The 23,608-nt window shown below is 52.2% G+C and overlaps 1 protein-coding gene across 1 annotated transcript in view; it reads right to left on the bottom strand.

Moving 5' to 3' along the window:
• Positions 1–5,908, bottom strand: part of Shc (SHC-adaptor protein) — an 82,811-nt gene extending 76,903 nt beyond the window's left edge. Inside the window, exon 1 of the mRNA XM_065445090.1 lies at positions 5,858–5,908. The gene's annotated coding sequence lies outside the window, so the exon portion shown is untranslated. The remainder of the gene's footprint in view (positions 1–5,857) is intronic.
• Between the last annotated feature and the right edge of the window lie 17,700 nt (positions 5,909–23,608).

Here is a 23,608-nt window from a genome sequence, read left to right as displayed (position 1 = left end):
AGCGCGCGCAGCCATGCGCAGTGCTAGGAGCGGCGGAGGTCCCCCTCTCTTCACCCCCGAAAATATACGGCAGACTAAATAAACCTTGGCCCCTTCCGCCGGCGCGAGTCGTTCCTCCTCCGCAAAAAACGCCGCGCGCGACTCGTTGCCGCCATGGGTGCGGTGGTCCGTGCCCATCGGGACGGCAGGCATACGTCGGGATGATGGAGGCCCGAATGTTCAGTTGGTCGCGTTAAAGACGATAAGAGAAAAAAAATTACAGCGACGGTCAGAACCAACGCAATGTGATAATATAAGTGACGCGAAGCTTATTTGAGTCGGCGAAGTAGCAGAAGTAGCGCTGGACAGCACAGCCTCATCGCTTGTAGCCGCTTGTGTCACGAGGGCGAAGGCAATGTATGATATGCTTGGTGAGAGAATCGCAATGATGATGATGAGAGGTGTCTGTGTGGCACATAAAACTACGACACATATTTGAATACATTTAAGGCTTCTATACACATTGTGTCCCAGTGGCACATACCCATTGTGGGGGATTGGTCAAGAATGGGCACACACTCAGGTACCCTTGTTTACTCGGCAAGTCAGCAGAAAGTTGTCTATTCGGCCACATATATCCAATGCACACAGATAAAAAGTGGACAAAGTTGTCTGTTCGGCCACATATATCCAGTGCAAGTACATCACCAGTGGGCCAAGTTGTCTATTAGGCCACATATATCCAGTGCACACAGATAAACAGTGGGAAATATTGTCTGTTCGGCCACATATATCCAGTGCACGTAAATCACCAGTGGGCCAAGTTGTCTATTCGGCCACATATATCCAGTGCACGTACACAAACAGTGGGCCAAGTTGGATATTCGGCCACATATATCCAGTGCACATACATAACCAGTGGGCCAAGTAGCTCACTCGGCAAGACAGCAGCACCCCCAAAGTGGGTGGGAGAGGCAAAGAATGCTTCGCTCTGATATCCATTACGGTGGAATGCACAATGCATGCAACCGCGACTATACTGAATGTCCAATGATCCCTAAGGGTCGCTAGCCCAGCGGCTACGACGCTGGGTCGCTGAGCACGAGGTAGCGGATTCGATTCCCAGACGCTGTGACCGCATTCCAACGAGAGCGTGAGCCTAATGAGTCCGGAGCTGCCCACTCAGTGGCATCTCTCAGTGCCCTTTGAGATGTTGAACACTATACCGATCAAAAGTGCGTTTTAGAACATAGGGCGTATATGCTAAATGGTCTCCTTGGACATCCGGGCTCGCTGGACATTCACACACGGAATCCAGGCACGTGTGAACTCCGTCTGAGATAGACGCGCGAGCAGTCACTGCAGTCGCCCCGAGGGTCTGCCCTTCCTTCGGGTGTGGGCGTCGAGTCAGAAGGGCTCGTCTCTCGGGCGCAGTTTCCGCTGACACAAGAACTGCGCGTCGGGTCGCACCAAAGACGCGCCCGCAGCTATCGGGCTAAGGTGCGGGACCTCTTTCTCCAGGAGGGCCCCTCCGGCTTCCTGTACCGAAAACCTTGTCGTGTACGCCCGTTCCGGTTGCAATGCGGTGACTTTCCCGGTCACTTATATCAAGGGCGACTGTGATGAACGCACGAACAAAGGCTAGTCGAGCAGAGACGATACACTCGCAGCAGCAATGCAAGACACGGGCGCCACCAATACCACCTGTGGTATGCAGTCTGCAAAGCGCGGGAAAAGCCTGGAATACAGTGAAGGACCTCATTATGGGCGAAGGAACGGTTCGCACGGACTGGACCAATAGTTAAGTTGCATGCGCTTCCTCGAGAAAGTTAGCGCACAGAGAAATGCGACGCACGCGGAAACGCCCTCTAGAGCACACCTCTCCACGGCACACGGAAACAAAGAAATTGCGAGCTGTAAAAATGCTGCATCAGGAGGCACGTGGTACCAGATGCCGCGTGCGACACGGCGTACGACCTATACTGGTGCCACACACACACTTCCGATCGCGATCAAACCTCATCGGGACCGAATTTATATCGAAACTACCCGTGCGACTGAGGTATTAGTCATACCAGGTCGCACGAACACAACCACATCTAACAAGTTTCTGACATGCTTCACCCGTTGAAGTATCTTTCCAGTGCAGCGAGCGTCGTGTCTTTAGAGTTTTAGCACTGCCGCATATGCCATATACCGTACGTAAGCGTACCCGGCCGTATCACGGATAACAGGGCACGGTTAACCTTATTCAGCGTAGTCAGGCTGTTACGGCCCATCTACTGTCGGAAGAAATCCCCAAGGAGCCCGAACTGAGTACAGCATAGGTCGCGCCGCCACCTACTGGCACGAGTGCGAGCCGCCCGCCAGCGCGATTTCCAAACGCGACAAGGGGCAGCAGCTCCCATGACACCATGACACAGCGCAGCTCATAGAGGTTGCCGCGAAGGGCGGAGAGGGGAGGTGCGCGCCACCCGAATTTCCCGGATGCGAGGCCGGGAGACGGGCGCCGATTCCCGGGAACTCGCTCGGCGCACACACCAGACGCGCGGCTTCCCGCCGGGGAAACCTCCCACGCCGCCGGAAGAAAAGCGCGTGCGACGCCCTTCCACCGGGGCTGCACGCTGTTACGAACTTCAACCGCTGCACCACGATAACGGCTTTGTGGTCCCGTAGCGCTCGTCACCCGTTTCGTGACAGAGCGTTGGTAGCGAAGACTCCGAGCCTGGCGTCGATGAGAATAACAAAAGGGACTTTATATATTATATACAGGTTATCATACAGGACATGAACGGGTCGGCACTGGGGCCGAGTGCTCACAACAAACGCGACTGTTCTCGCACGACGACGTCCGGCGAAAACGCGTTTCACATCTCACCCCAGTCGGGAGCGATACTCTCTCCCGGTGGGGTCGGCAGATCCTGTTTTCGAGCGGCGTGTCTCTGCTTTTATAATCCCCGAGGCCCATTGTCACTCAACCGGCCCAATACAAAGTCAGCACACGACGGTCGTCCGAGGGGTCCAACCAGCGACCGCGCTGGCCACCCGGTTCAAAGTTCGCGCGCGCGGTGACCTCCAGGCAAGGGAGGTGCGGCGCCGGGCCGTCGGGCACACGCGGACACGTCAAAACACGCTGCTCCGCCGAGGCTTCTCCCGCACGAAGGCGCAGCATCTTGACTTGTGAAGGGAGAGTTATGGCGCTCGCAGGATAGATTCTGCATCTTGCAGATTCGGGATCCGGGCTTGTGGTAATGGCACAACAACGCACGGCGGGCACCGCGACAACGCCGACACACGTCCCGCCGTCCACCGCGACGGCGACGACGACGAGACATCTATGCGCGATCCGGCACACGTGAACCGCTGTCATTGGGCGTCCGATTGTGGGCCACCCGACACGGCATCCGGCAAAAGCGGCGCCAGCCGAAAGAGACCTGGCGGGCGCGGCGAATTCAAGCCACCAAAGCCCCCCCGCCCCCCACCCCAACTCCGCTACACATTTATTCCATACACATACGGGACCGCCCGGGCAAAATTGTCTGTCGGATGCCCGAGTGCACGTTAAAGAAACAATAATAGCGAACGGAGCGAGCAGTCAGCCAAGCCGGGCCTGATTTAGGCAGTGTCACCGGACGAGGACCCAGTGCAGGAGGAAACGAATAGGACAGTCCTTCTCTCTTTCTGTGTCATCGTCGCGTCCGCGCTGTCAAAGCCAGCTATGATTCCAAGTTGGCTATGAATCGACACCAATTCACCAACCTATCTGTTCTTCTCTACAGACCAATACTTTGGAATAATCAATTTCACAGGATTGCCAGTCTCCGACGTTTCGGGGTCAACGCATACACGAGTTATTTCTCAAGGTTTAAACAAAGGATGGCGGCGGAATATTGCTTTACGGTGATTTTGATAGAATGGGAAAGGGGATCTCATGTACTTGCGCTTTGCGCTGTTTAGACAGTGTCCGAGAAACCGATGTGCGTTTGTGCAACCCTTTGTGCCTGCCCACCAGTAGCAGCCTACGGACTGGCAGCTCAAGGACAGCGTTACCTAGCAAAAGCGCTTCGTTCTGATTGTACCTGCAAGCCCCTCTAACTAAACGCCACACGAGGCAAATAACAACGACATCAATCCTCATAGTAATAACGGAATGCCGCATAGATGAAAGGCCACCGTTGTGTGTTCTTATCGGTTGTCTAACCTTATGCGTAAATGTCTTATCATTGACATAATTATTAAGGTACCTAATGACTCAGGTGACACTTAGAAAGATCGCAGGAGGCATCGAGGAAAACAATAATCCTGTTCATGCATAACTATTTTTTGTTGTTTAAAGCCAGGGAATTCGCCTGAAAAGGTCTCAAAAGGCGAGAGCACTCTTAGAACTTCACCAAAGTCTATAGGTCTTACACTTTCCGTAGAATGCCTAAATAAATATTTGATATGGAAGCGTAAGCAAAAACTAATAATAATAAAATGCCCGAAAACCAAACCTTTCGTCAATCAACTTACATACACTGTGCATATATATTGCACATATCTGCAACACCGGCCGTGTTTCATGCCTCTTTCTATAAATACGTGGCGTTACAAACTCTTCCACGCCCTCTCACCTTGCGAAAGGGAGAAAAAAAAAAAAGAGTCCGGCTACTTTCGCTATCAGTGAACTGATATATACGCATAGGGTTTCACACAGTCGATACATAGTCTACATTTTGTACAGCCTTAGGAGCGGATGATATATTGAGCGAGGCGTAGCCAGGAATGGGCGAGAAACGCCTTGTAAATTATACACGGAGTATGCATATCTGCCCTGCGATACTCAGCCATAGCAAACACGCCATTCACTCGGGCTGCCTGCGGAGAAGGGGCCCCCTTTATACGGGCCTGGTCGCCAGTTTGATTCGCCATGCGTTCAAAATATACGGCAGGGATGTTTCCCGCACAACACATGCGCGTTCATTCACAGAAGCCGGGGTTGATTTATAGTATACGCACGAAGAAATAAAACGAGAGAAGGAGAGAGAACCCTGCTGCAGTCCGTCCAAGTAGGCGATCATCACGCTTCGATATCTTCCGGGCGACTTGGACCGTTGCACTCAAAGAACCCGCACCGGTTATGGCTATGGCGCTCGATATACTGCCGAGCACAAGGGCGCGGGTTGGATTCCCAAGGCGCTCGTGAACGTTAAAGAAAGTATATGGGCGATCAAGTTTAAAGGGTCACCGAAGAGAAAAAAACGATTTCACCGGTACGTATATCAGTATAAATACATGTTCTACAATATTAAAAACGCTACTCCTGCCGCGAGAAAAGGCTTCGAAGGAAAAAAGGAAAAGAAAAAAGGGAAAGGGGTACCAACCGAAAAGACGTGTGGCGACGCCGCTTTGAAGTTCGCGCACCAGCGCCACATGAGTACATGGATTTTGACGGTGTCTACAAGAGCCTCTAGTTAATTGTTCATCGGTAAAATATGAATAGCTTGAAATTGGTGACGTCACGTACCGACGCTGGAGGTGTCCTTTTAATGCGGAGCCTTCGGCCACGGCGTCTGAAGCCTACGTGCTGATAAGTGACGCTAGGAACTGTCAACCAAGTTCAAATATTATATATTCACACAAGCCGTAGAGGGAGGGAGTATTCACGTGACAAGTGTACGCAATTTTATTTTCCTATTCGCGGCTTCCACTGTGATGCAGTAAACAGCTAGGCGGATCGCCATAAAGTGCACCTATGTTCACTGTGATGACACTACAAAACTATGGCGGCCTCGACGACATCAATGCATACCCCCTTATAACCAAAATAGACCGTATACGCTCGACCTTGCTCCAATAAAAGACACCTCGAGATAATTAGCGCGCTCCTTTCACTTACCTTCAAGAACGTCCAGGAAGCGCTCGCACTCGAGCAAAACGTGAACAATGGCCTGACAAAAGAGAAAAATAGCAAGCACGCTAAAAGCACCTCCCATATAGGAAGGAAGGAAGGAAGGAAGGAAGGAAGGAAGGAAGGAAGGAAGGAAGGAAAAAGTGGAGAAGGAAAGGTAGGGAGGTTAACCAGTTTAGCGTAACCGGTTTGCTACCCTACACATGGGAGAGGGATGGGGGAGATTAAAGATGGGGAAGGGGGAGAGGGAGAGAGAGCACATATAGAGTTCTGGCGACGCACTTACAGGAGAATATGCGAGAGTGTTCCGTAACCTCTCAGGGGTGCCACACGCAAATCACGAAATCGAGCAACTCCTGGAAAACTAAAGTTTACGAAAGGAAACGTCGGAGCGCATATATGCGGGTGGTTAAAAACTCGCGTGTCAAGCTTATCTCACTTCTTTGACACCTACAAAACCGAGCACGCGACAGGGCGGCGCGTCGCCGCTCCCTTTTCGGCGAAAACGTTAGCGCCGTTCCGCCCCGGCGCGTTGCCACTTCTTGTTCTTTAATTCGCGCGCCCTTTTCTTCTTGCGCAGCGGCGAGTGTATATCTAAGCCCCGGGACGCGCATTGAGAAAGTGGCGACGCGCGACAAGCCCCAGTGAAATCGGCGCCAGCGCGGCGGCGGCCTTTAACCCGATGCACAGCACAGGTCCTCGACAGGTCAAAGGTGCTTGCCTTCCCACCTCCGGCAGCAGGGTAAGGAGGGGGCAGGGGGTGGGGGCAGGGGGTGGGGGGGGAGAAGCCTCGGCAAAGGAGAAAACAGAGCGGGAGAGAAGCAGCCTCCTGGTGAGCGCGAGATGGCGCGTGCACACACGCATCAATCAGGAGCAGCCGAGGCTCGCAAGCCGCGCACGTACGCATTGGATGTGCACGTATAATACATACACTTATACTCAACCGCACGCACACACTCCATGCAGCGCCCCGAAAGGTAAAGTGGCTCGCGCCCGCCGACCAGGAGTGATGGCCAGAAGAAGGGCTCCTCCGCTGGCAGTCTCTTGACATATAGGTCGGCATACTCACGAGTACAGTGACTCGTGCTAGCTCCACGCACACCGATTTCACAGATGTGCAATAGGGTGTCAGCGGGTGTCGAAAGGTGCGTTACTGACGTTGAGACGCGGGTATGAACGGCAATGGGTGCCGGTGAGCTTGAGTGGACGCGAGCATTAAGATGAGTGAGCGCCGACTAACGCGAGTATCAAACAAAGGCATTGAGTTTGAGTGTATATACGTGAGTATGAAGGCGAGCGACTTTCTGGCGAGTGAGTACGAACGTGAGTGTACAGGTGCTGGTCAGTGAGACTGGATGCGAGCATGAGCACGAGTGGGTGCCGGTAGGTGTGAATGAGTATATATCCCTCAAACAATATTGGTGGATGAGTATGAGTGAGCATTCGCTTAATGTGTCGACCTATGGCCTCTGATTACCCTCAGCGCGACGCCGATACAATAGAAGCTTCACGGAAGAATTAACAGCACGCGAATCTCTCGTCCCTTTCCTCAAACGCGCCTCCGGGCCTCGTTATTCGAGCATTGGCTGACGCGAGCTTCGCTGCAATGCACGAAATTGGTGATAAGACGGAGTATATAGGGGGCGACCAACGTGAAAGGGAACACGAGGCTGACATCCGAAACCACCGAACTTTTTTTCTTTTCTCCGCTGGAACGGAGAGGCTGCGGCAGAGACAGCTCAACCGTACAGAGAACTTGGGAACGCTGTGTCAGACTGCAACACGAAATGGCCGTCGTCAATTTTCTGCAAACGAGTGTTCGGATGTTCCGTGACACTAGTCGCGTCGAAACAGCAACTGATTGTCAAAACGCAAGTTGTTTTCACGTGCCACGTGGCAGTTTTTTTGTTTATGTGTGGCATAAGCTGTCGAGAACAAGTTGTTCACGGGCAAAAAAAATGTCGGTCAACTTGTCTGAAGCGCACGTGGCGGCTTTCCTGGCAAGGACGTTTTGAACTCGCACTTCAGCAGCTGTCGCTTATAAATTACGTCGTTCCCGTCCGTAATGGACCGCACTATACATGCCGTGCGGTTTGTGCGCATGGGCACTACGACTGCCAATGACAGGGAACGGCACAAAGATTCTGATCACGAGCTCTTTGTCGCGGTCACCTGGGGATATCGCCACGCTTCTCTTGAGACACATCACGCGAAGAAAACCATGGGACCTGTGTTCTTTCGTCCTGTGTTGCATCTGCTGAGCAGTACATGTTATAAGTAAAGAAACTCTTGTGCATCACCAACTATACGCAAATGGCGAGCGCGAGACATGCACTGGTCACCTAGGGTTTCCAGATGCACTGCCGAGCACGCGGCCAATGTGACTACGGAAAGAAAACAGTGCAGACGTTTCTGGCGCTGTGAAGTTACTTCGACACAGCCCCATAGTGTTAATAAAGAATGGAATGATTCTATAAACGGACCAGCGTTTCCACTACCGAATATAAGACGGTCAGCGCTGGCGTGCCGTCAGAACGTTTAAGAAAGAAAGAAAGAAAGAAAGAAAGAAAGAAAGAAGGAAAGAAGGAAAGAAAGAAGGACAGAAAGAAAGATAGATAGATAGATAGATAGATAGATAGATAGATAGATAGATAGATAGATAGATAGATAGATAGATAGATAGATAGATAGATAGATAGATAGATAGATAGATAGATAGATAGATAGATAGATAAAACAAAACCACATAGGTGATATGACTGGTGCTACAATACGAGGACACACACTGTGTCATCTAACGCATTCCTACAGCGTTCAAAGAACACTGAAAACTTCAACAATACACCTAAGCATACAGTGAAAGATTGATTTACTGCAAGGTATGGTTGAGTACACAATGAAATGTTTGAATTGCGGAATTTTCTAATCGAATACGAATTTCGTAAACTACGGCCTTCAAATATGGCGTCGGGGAAGGGAATAGAAGAGTGCAAGAAACAAAGAAAGATAACTAGTTCAGACTTACAACGCGCATTAGACAAGGCGCAATGTGTCACACAGTCCGGCAATCAAGTCGGCTGCCTTCAGGCAATGCAGAAGCGATCGTGCGGCTTTCTGGGCTGACGGTGGGTGACACCACATTCCCAGGACATCAGCTTCAGCAAAAAGACCGATCGTCCAGTGTGCTCAAGGCACGCTGCAGTGTCTGGAGTAGTTGGTTAAAGCGGGAACAATGGCCAGAATGGGTGCTCGATACGGTCTCCTCACACCCTCACTGAGCGCAAATGGGAGAGCCAGCCATTCCGGTCTAATAACAGCATTAAATGGTCAAGACTAGCCAGACCTACAACGAACGTAGCTATGCAAAAAAAAAAAAAAAATTCTGTTGATAACCTACAATGGCTCGCCATTAGCAACGCTTATGGTTGAATGTACAACATCAGACGGCAATTCGTCTCCTCATGCATTCAATGGTGCACGATCTGAGCTACGATCGGCAATGCAGCCGTGAGCTGACTCTTACATTAAAGAATAGATGGGAGAGGCGGCGAATAGACATACATTATATGTGACATAATTCCACGGAGAGAGAGAGAGAGAGAGAGATTACCTTAATTCAGAAACAGCTCTTTGTCCGAGGCCATGCGCCATGCTCTCATGACTATTCGTGCAGCATATTCAGAAGTTCCAGGAAATTTTCCCAACTCCAAAATGCGGGAAAGGAATGACATCAAGCGCCCACCGATATTAACGAGCAGACACTGAAAACCGCCGATGAGCCCGCTGTCGTGTTCATCACATTCGCTAACGCAACACGATCGAAGCCGGGGAGGGGGAGGGGAGGAGGAGAGGCGGCGCACGTGGCCAGCGGAGGCGGCTGGGGGACACGGCGCGTGTGGGAAAACGACAGCTCTACGCAGCGCGCTACGCTGACAGGCCCTGCAAACGCCTGAGAGCAGAGCGTGCCGCTGCCGCAGCCGACTCCCACGCGAAGCCATAGTGTACTGACCCCGCGTTCGGACAACTCCTTGCCAGCGGTTCTGTCCCGTACAAACGCCCTGAGCTGTGTATGTACCGAGCGGGGTGAGAGCTCGTTGGGCTACCCACGAGAATGTTTTTTCTCTCGCCTTTCATGCCCCCGTGTACATGATGTAAGCTGAACTCACGACCTGAAGGCGAGCCATGCACGGCCGCAAGCGATGCCTCGTGGGTGTCTTTTCCGGTGTTTAGGCTACAACGGGTTAAAAACGAACGCAGCACTGCGGTGATCCACGAAACCTTCTCCCAGCATCTCGGGATTTGCCGAAGACATACCGAAACGCCGGAGAGAGGAGAGATGACGAAAAAGAAGAACAACTGCAACGATCACAGCAGCACGCCTCAGCGCGCGACGTAATTCAGGCGAGCTTACAAAGGTTTCCGCTAGCTGTCCCGTCTATAGTTGCTGTTCGGAAGTAGAACAGAGCACAACAGAGAAGGCCCAGAGAAACAGCACCAGCTATTGTCCTCGTCTGTTATGCAGTCGTCTCTCTCTCAGAACTCACACAGCAGGGATACAGTAAACTTTTACAGGCTCAGCAAAGCAAGCACGTTCACAGGACTGCAGAAACGCTGCGCCTCGTCTAGTGCAAGCGTATAATTTAATCTCTTGTCTCTCTCTCTCTCTCCGACACACACACACACACACACACACACACACACACACACACACACACACACACACACACACACACACACACACACACACACACACACACACACACACGCACACACACGCACACTCCCCTTCGCACATATACGGTAGCAAACTGGTCAGTCTGGTCAACCTCACGGCCTTTCCTTTCCTTCCCTCTGCATCTCTCTTCACAGGATGAAGCGTACAAAAACGCAACGTCGATTGCGTTTTGTTCACGTGACGTACATGCGTTCCATTGGTCCGAGTAACCAGCGCTGAATCTTCGCGTCCCAAACACCAGCGCCATGCCACACAACCTGGCGGCGGACGGAGGAAACAGTTCTCAGTACCAAATGCTGCGATTCTAGGCCCCGCATTCACCGCTCATATTGAGGCGCATGTGTCCAGCTTCCGACCTGACTAGGCATCGACGTGCTAGAACGCGGGAGTGCGCAACACTCATCGGACGCCGTTGATAGGCGCCCATGCGTTGCGGTGCAATACGTCCTGTCATTTTCGTGGCCTTCCTACCGGACGGCGTAACCACATTTTAGTTGCACACTACCAAACTGCCGCGGAGTCTCCCCGCCAGCCATCCTTCCTCACAGTCTCCCCGTCGCCGGCGGATCATCGTCTCCCACGGACGGCGGCAGACCGCGCGCACGCGCGCAAATAATTATTGGGCCAAAACGCAGCGAGCCGCCGAGCTAGCGTAGGACGAGAGCTCCGAGCGGGGCGGCCACTGCACCTCCTCCTCCTCCTCCGTCCACTCGCAACATGTTGCGTGCGAGCGGGCGAGCAAGCAAGCAAAGCAAGCGCGGATGTGTGTGTGCCCGCCGCCCCCTCGCTCTCACGGCGGGATCACTCGGCCAAAATAGTAACCAGAGTGCGCGTGCGAGCGTGCGTGAGTTTGCGTGTGTAGGGGGTAGGCTGCTGCGATCCCTGGTGGGCGACGACGACCGGCCCGGACACTTTCCCGCTCTTTTTTCACCCCCCCCCTCCCTACCCCTGCCTTCCCGAAGGGGGACGCCCACGCAGGTGCGGGACGGGGGCTAAAAGCGGGCCGCCCGTACTACGTCCGGAGCATCGGACGAGAGCTCTCCCGTGCTATCGACGCGGTGCCCTCCTTCGTCTCGACGCTGCTGTTTTTCGCCGCTGATTCCATGCGACGGAACATTGGGCGTGTATTCTCCGCGCTCTCGAGCACGGAGCCGCCGACCTAGCCTCCTCACCCATTCCCTTCCCCAGCTCCCGACGCCTTAAAACGGTACAGGCGTCAAAAAAAGCTAAGTTTCAGAGTTGTCAGAAATGAACCTCGCTGTATAGTCGGTGTCGCCGCAGTACCTTTATTTAAGGGGCGGGGGGGGGGGGAGAAAATAACGGCCACGAACTTCATGAATAATTAAAAAAATAAATTATCGTGTTTTACGTGCCAAAACCAGTTTCTGATTATCAGGGACGACGTAGTGGGGGACTCCGGAAATTTGGACCACCTGGGTTTATTTAAGGTGCAACTAAATCTAAAAGTACACGGGCGTTTTCGCATTTCGCCCCCATCGAAATGCGGCCACCGTGGCCGGAATTCGGTCCCGCGACTTCGTGCTTAGCAGCCCAACACCATAGCCACTAAGCGACCACGGCGGCTACCTTCATGAATGATAAACAATACGATAGGGGGCATGCACATGACATCATCCGCTAGGAGGGCTAGCGGCATCCGCGGAGGCCGCCATAACTGAGGTCGCAGGCCTGCACGCGCTGCCTACGCGTGCAGGCCTGCGTCGCCAGGTATAGCCTACCAATACGCACGAACCGTCAAAGGACCTTTTCAAAGTGCCTTTCTGACTTGGATATCGAGTGGTACGTTTTAGGTCAACGATGCGCCTAACAGGCACGTACAGGCACGTACGTGCGTGGGTTCAGTGAACCAGAAAAAATCGCGTAATGAAGACGAAGTGCGCTCGTGCGACTGTGTCGACCAGCTCGAACTCAAAGATCACCAGCTTCGGCGCGATGTCGGACTACTGCCTCGCGTGGATGTCGCAGACATCAAGGATTACCCTGCGAATGCAACGAGCTCCGTGACCTGCGAGCAACCGAAAGCCTACAAGTCGATGGAAGGCCACAATGACCGAGCGGCTGGGTGCAGCAGCCGTGCGTCAAAGTGCTCGCGTAACATGATCGCTTTCATTACGGAATTTACTCCGTGTTGTCCACTTGTGTAGGACAACACGGAGTTAAAGGATAGCGTTAAATTTGCTTCACTGAAAAAAAAAAAAAAGATCCCCCCGAGAACTGTATTACTGTCTAAACACTGATTTTACACAGCCTTTGTAATATCTATGTTACGTCAATTCTGCTGGTCTTGCCAAAACAGTTTTTCCTTTTTTCTTTTTTTTTGCCCTCCCAGGTTTGTCAATCACAATCATTCAATGAAAAGCCACTCGCACCATTGCTTCTCGCAAAAGAAAACGGTGATGTGCTGGCGGCACAGTGAACCTCCAAGGCAGGCCTGGCAGAGGCGTGCTCGCACATAGCTGCTGTGCTCTTTTACATTAAGGTTGCAGTTAAGAAGAGAGATAACCACGTGTCGAGAGGAACCCAATCTGGACAACATAATCCTATCACCGAGTTTCTTTCTTGTGTGACTGCTGTATCCAAACATAGCACAGTTCACCATGACACCGAAGCTCAGTTGACGCACGGCCACGTCGGAGCGTAGTCTGTCCTGATACGTAAACATTGTACGTAGACCTGTTCAATAAGCAAATACCAACAGCACTGCGCACGAGACATTGAAACGTCCTGCTTGTATATCAGCGACTGGATAAGCCAACAATGCGAACGGCGAGCCATAAGATAGGGATCAGATCTTCGCGCCAGAAAGACCTCTGCCATTTTTTCGATTCTCCGCGACCGTGAATCAGGCGCGGGTGCCGCAGCAACACTGTCGCCGCCTCGCGGGTCGAGCTCAGTGCATACCTCCTTATAGAAAAATAAAGGTATAAGACTGCGACGAGACGCGAGGTTAAGCAGAGTGAGTTCACATATAAACAACGCACAGGTACAAATCACCCCGCGGAACCATCGCGACATACTCTCCCGTGTCAGCGTAATCGTACGCTATTACCGAGATCATTAACGTTGCTGCTCCTCCACACGTCTTTGCGAATAGCAAAGCACTTGGCCGCCAATTTCCCGTGCCGTAGCAGTGAGGCAGCTGCTTCACTTTGCATTAAACGAGTGGAAAGGGGAATCGCCAGGAGAGTAGAGTCGACTGCAGGCTTATAGGCCGGCAGATGAATATTTTCATGATGTATAGTAGTACAATGGAGAACAACGTGAAAGGGAACAACTGATTTGCATTCAGAAATGTCAGGTCTGTCTTTGTTTTCCACTGAAATGACAGTTCGGCCAAGAGCAGAGAGAGAGAGAGAGAAGGATGCGTTAAATGTGTGCACATGCGCGGACAGCACCATGCAGTCAAATGCGCTCGCACAAGCCAGTCGTTCACAAAAAAGCACAAAAGTGCCTTTACTGCCTTCTGGGCCGATGATCGTTGGGGATGGAGTTCCAGTAGTGTTTGTACGATCAGTGGACGATCATACAGTCAGCTCAATGCATTGGGTATTGATTAACCTCCCTGCCCCTGCCATTTGCATCACATTTACCCATCTCTTTGTACGTCAAATTGATTACACGCACAATAGGTGGTCAATGTTCTCCTCGCAGCCGCAGACATCACATGCAGGACTGTCAGCCATTTCAATTAGTGCTGAATAAGATATCGTGAAGGCAACTCTCAGTGTCAACCCACATAGAGTCGTTTCGCGTCGGAGGAGGTGCAGCGAAGGGCTTAGTCTGCGCAGCCTGCTGCGCCTATATATATACACACGCGGTATTACAATCAGCTAACGACAGCTGTCTCGCAGCGTCTGTCCTAGAGAGTGGAATCGGGACGCAGCAGTCTTCTCGGCCAACAGGAATGCTATATTTAGCAAGTACCGACGAGGGAATCCCGAGTTTATAAAAATGAAATGCAAAAACGCCCATATATTTCAATATAGATGCATGTTATATGACCCCAGGTGGTCAATACGACTGCAGCAGAGCGCTATACACAGGGACCATTCCGATACCATCTGGAAACAAGCTTCATAGGTGGAGGAAGATTCGCGCCTTTTCAGAGCAGTCGCTATATACCATCCGGTCTAACCAGGACGCCCATAGCAGACGGCATGCCCCCAGCGGTAGGCCTAATTTGCTGGTATATAAGTCGAAGCCCACGGCAAGAAACTTCGAAAAAAAAAAAAGTCCCGCAGAAATCCGCAGAACTTCTGTGAATAATGTTCTCGGCGACGTTTCGAGCTTCGCGCGGGCAGAACGCTCTCGGTGTGGCGCGTAATACGCCGACTCACGCGGAGCAGCAGGCAAGCTGAAGCCAGGGGCGTAACCGCGTCCGCCCGACTACACACCCGCGTTCGGCGAAACGGCGAGAGAGAGAGAGAGAAAGAGCACGTGGTTCACACAGAACGCGGGCATCGGCCCGGGATTTCTAAGCGTTGGCTTGCTCCTGGGGGAAGGCGGCTTCCACGCCCTGCACGCTCACCGGTCGGCGGCAGCAGCCCACGTGCGCACGCCCGCCGAAACTCGAGCGCACCCGCGGCAGCCGCGACGCAACGCTGCTGCTGCACTCGTTAGCTCGTTGCACGTAGGGTCACCCACACCGGTCGCAACGCATACCGGGGCTCACACACCTAACTACTGCCCGGAAACGTCTGGAAGAACTCGTCTGCCCACTCTCTATTTGCCACCGGATCGTTTCCTCGTTCCCTCTGAAAGCGAGCGCAAAACTGCGAACCGTTTCGTCCAGAGCGCGGCGAGCCCGAGAAACAACACTTCCAACGCATTTACGAAGCGCCCGTTTCACGTTGCGCGGCGTGTCCGCGCTGTAATAATGCACGCGCTGAAATATGTTCGACGCGGCTACGGAGTGAAGCTCAATATCGCGTGCATACGTACTTCGGTCTCTCTCTCTCTCTATCTATCTCTCTCTCTCTCTCTCACACACACACACACACACACACACACACAGAGAGAGAGAGAGAGAGAGAGAGAGAGAGAGAGAAGCCTTCATTCTGCCCTGTGAAAGTGGACGTACAGCGAAGCTGAGGCGGACGTTAAGACGACGTTAGCACAAGCGACGTACGTCACGCACGAAAGCACATGTGCGGAAGTGCAGCATACATCCTCGTCTGTTAGGCTGTCCGCCATGCACAAGCGCCATATTTAACTAAATTATTGTTTAAAAGTAAATTTCGTCAGAAGATGCGTAAAGTACGACTTACAGACAAGCTGCAAACGTGATCATAGTTTCGGATTGTAATACGAATACGCGAGAAAACATAATTCTGTTACACGGAAACTGAAAGACAAAGTCCTTTTCCAGCTGCCGTTTTTTTTGGGGTGAGCAGACACGAAAAATCCCGACCAACTAGAGGCAGGCTAACGCACAGCTTCTCAGTAAAACGGCGGGACAATCTTGCGGCATGAAACGGACGCGCCGACGCCTCGATCTACATACGCGAAAAAGAAGAAAGGAAGAAGAAAATGCAGATCCCACTTACTGTGGGAATGGAAGTTATGCGAATCATTTTGCAGGTAGGTGGATAGGGCGTCGACCCTGAGGCGGCGCGCCTCGACTGGCTTCTTTTGACTGCCCCGATGACTTCGGGCAGGTTGGCGCTCATTGTGGATGGAGCTCGCATAAGCTGAGGGTCAGAGAGAACGTGGGCTTGCGCAGCTGCTCGATCATTGGGAACACGCTCCCCATTTCTCTGCGTCCAGCAGCACCCCAGTAGTACCACGCGGTCCTCGAGATGCTCAAGTTAAAACCTCTGAGGAACGCAATGCCCGACGAGACGCACTTCTCGACGAAGCCGCGGTCTTCCTAGAGCTTCTTCGCGAGTGTCAGGAGCCGGTTGGCGTGCACGGGGTGAGAAACTCGCTTTTCAATCTCCAGTCGCTGTTCGTACGGAAGGCAACCGCCACCCGGTGTATCCGCTGTCCGCATGCCCGGATCTGCGCCAGCTGGCTCGGCGCACGCGAGAATCACGAGGCGAGAGTCGGATGACGGGAGTTCGAATGTCTACGACGCCATGACTGCGCCGGCAACGCGAGCCTGATCATATATACCCAGGCTAGATAGATAGACGCACTCAAAAACGCTCGAAGCTGGCAAAGAATGCTTTGCATTACAAAAAGAAAAAAAGAACGCGTTCCTTGTAGTTGCCGGTTATTTCAGTGAAACTCGGCCTTCCGCCCGATTCGGCGGATGGCCGAGAACTACGTCTCCATCCGTGCGCGCGCGTGCTTTGACGCTACGAGGTGGTTCCCAAACATCCTCGGTCATACGCATCCACATTCGCCAATGGCGATTCTGCACCTTACAAGCGACCACCAAACGGGTGTCTCCCACAGCCCATCACAACTACTACGCCCCAAATATAGACTTTCGCTTCGCGTAGTAACCTTGGAAAAAGGTGTCTGTCGCGTGTATCACATCCTACATATCGCCCAGGTCAACCGCGCATCGCCCCGGCTGGGGTGATTGCGTATTCTCCCTCCATATACGACGTCGGGCCGGACGGCACAGTTTTTGTCCGTAGTACTTGCGGCTGAGACACTCAACAGGGGAAAGAAAATGGTAAAAAGACATCTCCCGATAGCAAGGCGAGGCGACAAGCAAAAAAAAGAAACAAACAACAAAAAAAAAAAGGCTCACACAGACAGATCCCCCCCTCTCCAGAGTGGAGCATGCATCGTATACTGCTCCCTCCTTTGACGCGCGCCGCCGCCGAATCCACCTACACGTCTTCCTCCAGGCCTCGCGGCGAGAGAAGCGTGCGCAGCGCTTTTGCTTTTTATCTCCTCTTGTCATTCGGTTTCGCTCGTCTTTTCCTTCAACGCCCATTCATGCCGAGGATGCCGGCGGCCGATGCACTCCCTGCCGCTCGTTTTCTGCGCGCGCCCTTCTTCCACCGAGCAGCACATTCGGCCGCTGCTCGCTCCGGTGCCGCCGCACCGCGAAGATTGCAATCGCCGCCGCCGCGCGAGACGGCGTCCTCCTTCGGCACACCGCGTTCGATGAACGAAATGTCCACGCCCCTGATCGGGCCGACGACCGATGGGCGGCGCGCGCGCGCGTAGGTAGGTTAGCCGGACAGGGCGCGCGGCATGGGGAAAGCGACGCCCACGCGTGCGTGTCGCCCGACGGCAACGAAGGGTCAACCACCAACGACCACCACGGACGGTGTTGGCCGCGCAAGGACGCCTGAGCGCGCAGCACTTCCCCCGTGAGGCCGACGCCGCGTGAGCGGGTATGGGGCAAATACACCTGCCGTTCGTTCCTATTCGAGTTCCCATTCGTTTACACGCCTTTACTGAGACAGTTGAGGGTGCGAGGAGCATATCGAGCATCTTTCTCTGCATCGGTACCCGCTACGACGACCAGCGCCTCCTGCTTCGCACCACGTTAGATGAGTTCATTAACGGTGATAAATAAAGGTACTCGGACTGCGGCCACACATCTCACAAGCGAAGAAAGCGCGACACGTGCATTACTGCAGTTCCTGAAGTCGACGCACCTCGGCGAGCGACGGTTGTTTCGATGTGCATGCCTCCGGACGGAGCGCCACCCCGGTTGTTTTCACTCTTTTTCGTTTAATTGCATGATCCCATCTCCATTGCGTAGGGTAGCAAACCGGACGCGCGCCCGGTTGACCTTCCTGCCTTTCCTTCACTTATCTCTCTCTCGCTCTACATGCGGGAGCATACGAACAGGGACGTCCACAGCAGGCGGAACCATCTCACAGGTATCCAATACGGTACCACTTCGACCTCTGGTCACACGCCATGCCATACTTCATGCGCCTGGCCTCGGCAGATCACGAAAGTTAAGCGGTATTGGGCTAAGCCAAATCAGTTCTGTGGAAATAAAATAAAAATTATCGTCCGCTTGAATCATCGGACACGCTCTGCGACCTGCTAGTTTTCTAGTTAGTTCAGATGGTGCAGTGACGGCCCCAGATAAGCGGTGGTCCCGCATTCGATCCCCGGACCTGGACGAATTTTACTTCAACTGCGAAGCTTACTTTCTATAAAAAAAAGAAGAAAAACCGTGTACCTTCGTGCTACAGCACTAGGGCTATGTCGGTCCTTATTTGAAGCTATATAATTTCTTCTCGTCAGACTGCAATCCAGCCCTTTGTCTCTCTCTCTTCCTCTCTCAGCTACACTGACAGAACAATGGTGGGAAGGAAGAAAAGCTCCTCCCAGCCCCTCTCCCGCCGCGAAGTGGCCGCGCATCGTTTCTTTTTTATGAATGAAGTCAGGAGCGGCAGCGTTACGCCAACGGTTTTTACGCCACACGGACGGCGGTGGGGGAGCGGCTGCTGGGAGGAAGGTCGGCGCACGCGCGCATGGCCGCAATGCCGGCGGAGAGCCGCGATGATGACGAGCAGCGCACGACGGCGTTCGCAACCGTCTCCCCGAGGCATCGACTGCCGGTCGCCCGCTTCCCATCGCAGAGTGCTGCTGCTGCTGCCGCTGCTGCGAGCGACCGGCTCCTGACTCGACATTTATTTCTGTCGCGCGTCTTACGCGGCACGGCGTGGGAGGGGAGCGGCAGGCACTGGGAGTCGGCGTCTCTTCGCGGGGCTCCCGGGAGCAGACGACGTGACAAAGCGAGAGCAGACGACGTGACAAAGCGAGAGCAGACGACATGACAAGACGACGAGCCGTTCTTTGTTCCCTAGGCGACACCCCGCGCAGTCATCCGACTTATTAGGCTCAGACAAAAGAGGACGACTCGTAGCGCAGCGGGAAGAGAGAAAACAAGAAATAACGAAGCCGAGAGCGCGCGCGAGGTCGCGAACGCACGAACGACTCGCAGCTGCGCAGCTGCTGCTCTTAGTCAGCGGGCCTCCACCGAACACACAGCGGGGTCCGGGGCGCAGCAGAACGCTGCACACGACGTGTACGCGCGCTGCACTTTCGCGCGTCGGAGAGCGTAATTAGGGGCACAAACAGGGACGTCACCCTCACGTATGTCGTCGCGGAGGCCAAACACAGATCCGGAATGACCCTCGAACACCTCGACGCTTATGAATACGGATGCAAGCTCCGTCTGGCGCTGGCGTTACGACGCCGGTGCCGTTAGCATTATCGCAAGCGCGTCGAATGAACGGACCGAGTTAGGACTCAGTACACAGATGAGATAACAGCCTCCGCTGTACAAGTAGAAACTGCAGTGAAGCCAATAACAGCGCAGGGGAAACGAAAACGAAACGCTTACTTAATGTTTCTAGTAAATGTATAAGGAAAGGTAAATTGGCGTCACCGATAACACAGTAACGTCGGTATGTCTGCGGCATCTGCCTATTTTACAAATGAAATTAAAAAAAAAAACGCGTACAAGTGAGCGGTATAAATGAAGCTGGAGACAATCGCATATTTTCGGAAAAGTAGTAATAGCAGAATGTTTTGGTGCAAAAAAGTGTATTGGAATGAATCAGCCGCATACAAACCATTATTTACAAAGAAAAATGCTCGTTGCACTATTAGTACTAAGTGCCCTTAACTGTGGAAACCTCTAGTGTAGTATGCATAACAAAACAATGCGTTGGGACAACGTTGCTTTATTTTTCAGAGATTACGAGCAGCCCCAAATAAGCAGCCGCAACATAGTATTTCAAACCATCATTGCTTCGAGCATCTACGGTCGCAAGGAAATTTGTTCAGCTTGTTTCACCACCGTTCAGTACTGCACCGGTACTTTTAAGCGACCACACACGTGCAATTCACATTCAATGTTGCCTGCAATAAGCGACGGCAAGCTGCAGTTGAAGGCGCACCTTTCCTCCTACACAGGTGGCTTCACCGGCGAGCTAGTGCGACAGGGGGAAAAAGAAAGAAGAGAGGAGGGTGAGAGCAGCAGTACAGGAAAAGAAGATCACGCTACTCCGTGCAGCAGTCGTCAGGTGGGAGGACAGCTGTCTGTCCTCCTCCGCCCTTTCTCGCTGGAGTAGCAGCAAAAAAAAAAAAAGGCGGCAGTGCCGGCCATACGTGTTTACCGCCAACCATGCAGTCTGGAACGTTCGCATGGGACAGGCTAAGCGCCAGTAGCCGTAGCGGAAAGCGAGTGTGCGACACATGAGCGGTACAGAACGGTTCCTAAGCGTATATATATATATATATATATATATATATATATATATATATATATATATATATATATATACACACATGCTTGCCCGTAAACATATTACTTTTTACATAATAGAGAGTTTTAGTATTGGGGACGCAAGGCGTTGGGGCCCCAAGCGCTTGGGTGCGTTTGCGTTTGCGTACGCAAGCTGAAACGTGTTATAGGTTAGCGGCCCCAAACGCAAACCGCAATGAGGCCGCATGCGCTCGCAGCACCACCAACGTCTGATCGCTGCTGCGTTATCATGTTATAAAATATGAAATGAAGCATATGAAGTAAAGTACATTAAACTCTTTTTATTAGAAGCAGTTAATAGAGAGGTTTACAGCGTCCGGTAATCGGGTAAACGCAGGCTGGGGCGTTGGGGCGGAGCCATGCACTAGAGCGTCCTGCATGGTGCTGCCATCTGGTGGCACAAAGCTCAAACAGACAAAAACAGCTAATATTGCAGTAACCAAGTGTATTTTACTTTGCTGCGGGTATAAATTTTTGGCAGCAACACAATTAAGCCAGTGCCGATAATTTACCCCAGCAGCGAAGTAGAATAGACTTGGTTACAGCAATATTAGCTGCTTTTGTCGATTTGAGCTTTGCGCCGCCAGGTGGATGCACCAAGCAGGACGCTCCCGTTATGGCTCCGCCCCAACACCCCAACTGAGTTTATCCGAATACCACACGCTAAACTTCTCTAATACACATAAAAACGACGTCTGTCGACACTTGGCGAAAGATTTATTAGATTATCTACCCGCTAGCTACTCGTAAGTTATCCTACACCGCAAGAGTCACGTGGGTAACGTGACCTCTTAGGGGCAGCGATGTTTTCGGCCGCTCCAACAACCCAAGGACGCAAGTAGACGTAGCGGTCTGCGCATGCGCAGTAACGTCGCCCCTAGTTCTTGCGTACGCAAGCCGCTTGCGTCCCCAACACTAAAACTCCCTAGTACCGGGTCACCAGAGATGGGGACGGCAGTAGCAACGCTGGTAGCGACGTCTTGTGGGTGTTCTCGCAGTCGTTCTCGCGGGTGTCCACGACGCCTTCATCGCTTTACACAAACATCTGAGTACAAAATGGTTGGTCGCTGCAATGTTAGGCCCCTGTCCGTTCTAGTGTTAAACAGCGTCATAAGATGGCGCCACCAACGCCGTTATCCGCGCTTACGACTCCGGTAAGCCACGGTATTCCATGAAAGGTAATACGGTATACCAGGTGTTTCTTTAGCTGCACCAAAATTTAAAAAAGAAAGGTTCCTAGGAAATCGTAACCCTTAAGCTAAATTACTTGATATTACCTCTACGGGAAAATCAAAAGGCTTAAATGAATAATTAACATAACTGTACTAATTTACTTTTAAGTTATTTACTTTAAAGTACATATTTATATGTACGATCTGTAGCCGGTGAATTCAACAGCTATATAATTTCTTGGAACGAATTCTCAGGACTGCACCAGTGTGTTGACATTAATTATGGTATCCGAGGTATCCGACGAAATGCACTGGCGTTTCAGTTACTTTTGTGATTCAATGCATAAAACAGCCTTTTCTTAAATAAGTATGTAGAACAACAGTGCATGTTTACCACAAGTTGGACGCCGCATATCTCGAAGCCAGTGCCATTCTCAGAATTCGTTCCAAGTCGATATGCCTTACATTCAGTAGCTACAATTCGTAGATTGAAATATGTGCCGTACAGGAACTAAATAAACATTTAATTACTGCAATCGTGTTGCTTATCCAATTAAGCATTTTGATTTCTTGTAGAAGTAATGGCCACTTTATCGAGGAATTTTTCTTACACCACCAGCTGGCGCCACCAGTCTGGCCGCTCACGTTTACGCCCCCGATTATCCGGTAATCCGCCCAAACCGCCCCGGTTTGCCAGAATAGCGGACACGCTAAAAGTCACTAACCTTGGGAAAAAGCAGGAACGCTAATAAGCGTTCGCTGAGGCTCAATAGTAGAGAGGTTTAGCTTGTCCGGTATTCCGGTAAACGCAGGCGGACGGGGCGATTGGGGCGTTAGCGAGGAAGTGTAAACGGTAGCAGCCTGCACGGTGCAGCCACCTGGTGGCGCAGAGATCAAACAGACAAAAACAGCTAATATTGCAGTAACCGAGTGTATTTTACTTTGCTGCGGGTGTAAATTTCTGGCAACGACACGATTACGCCAGTGCCGAAAATTTACACCATAGCGAAATAGAATATATTTGGTTAAGGCAATATTAGCTGTTTCTACCTCTGAGCTCTGCGCCATCAGGTGGCTGCACCATGCAGGCCGCTCACATTTACGCCTCCGCCCCAACGACCCATCAACTTGCGTTTTCCCGAATACCAGACAAGCTAAACCTCTCTAGTATATAGAGCTTTAGCTAGTCCGTAAACGAATTACCCTTTGCGAAATACCGGGTTACCGGAGACGTGGGAAGCAGTAGCGACGCTCGTAGCGCCATACTAGAGATTTTAGTGCGTCGGGTATTGCGGCAAGCGTGGGCGGTTTGCCGGTTGAACGGGGGCGTAAACGTGAGCGGCCAGATTGGTGGTGCAAAGCTGAACCACACAAACAAAAAGCCAAATACTACATTGAGCTGAGCTGCTGGTGCAAAATTTCGACAGCGGCGTAATCGTGTTTCCCATTACGCCACTGCCGAAAATTTGCACCAGCAGCGAAGCAGGATATAGTGTGTTACTGCAATTTTAGCTCTGTGTTTGTCCGGTTGAACTCTACGCCACCAGGCGGCTGCACTGCTCCGGCTGCTTATGTTCACGCCCCGCAACTCCGCAATCCGCCCAAACCGG

The sequence above is a fragment of the Dermacentor albipictus genome, chromosome 1, assembly GCF_038994185.2.
Source record: "Dermacentor albipictus isolate Rhodes 1998 colony chromosome 1, USDA_Dalb.pri_finalv2, whole genome shotgun sequence".
Lineage (NCBI taxonomy): Eukaryota > Metazoa > Arthropoda > Arachnida > Ixodida > Ixodidae > Dermacentor > Dermacentor albipictus.
Note: the sequence above shows the minus strand (reverse complement) of the source record. Positions and strands in the feature narration are given on the sequence as shown.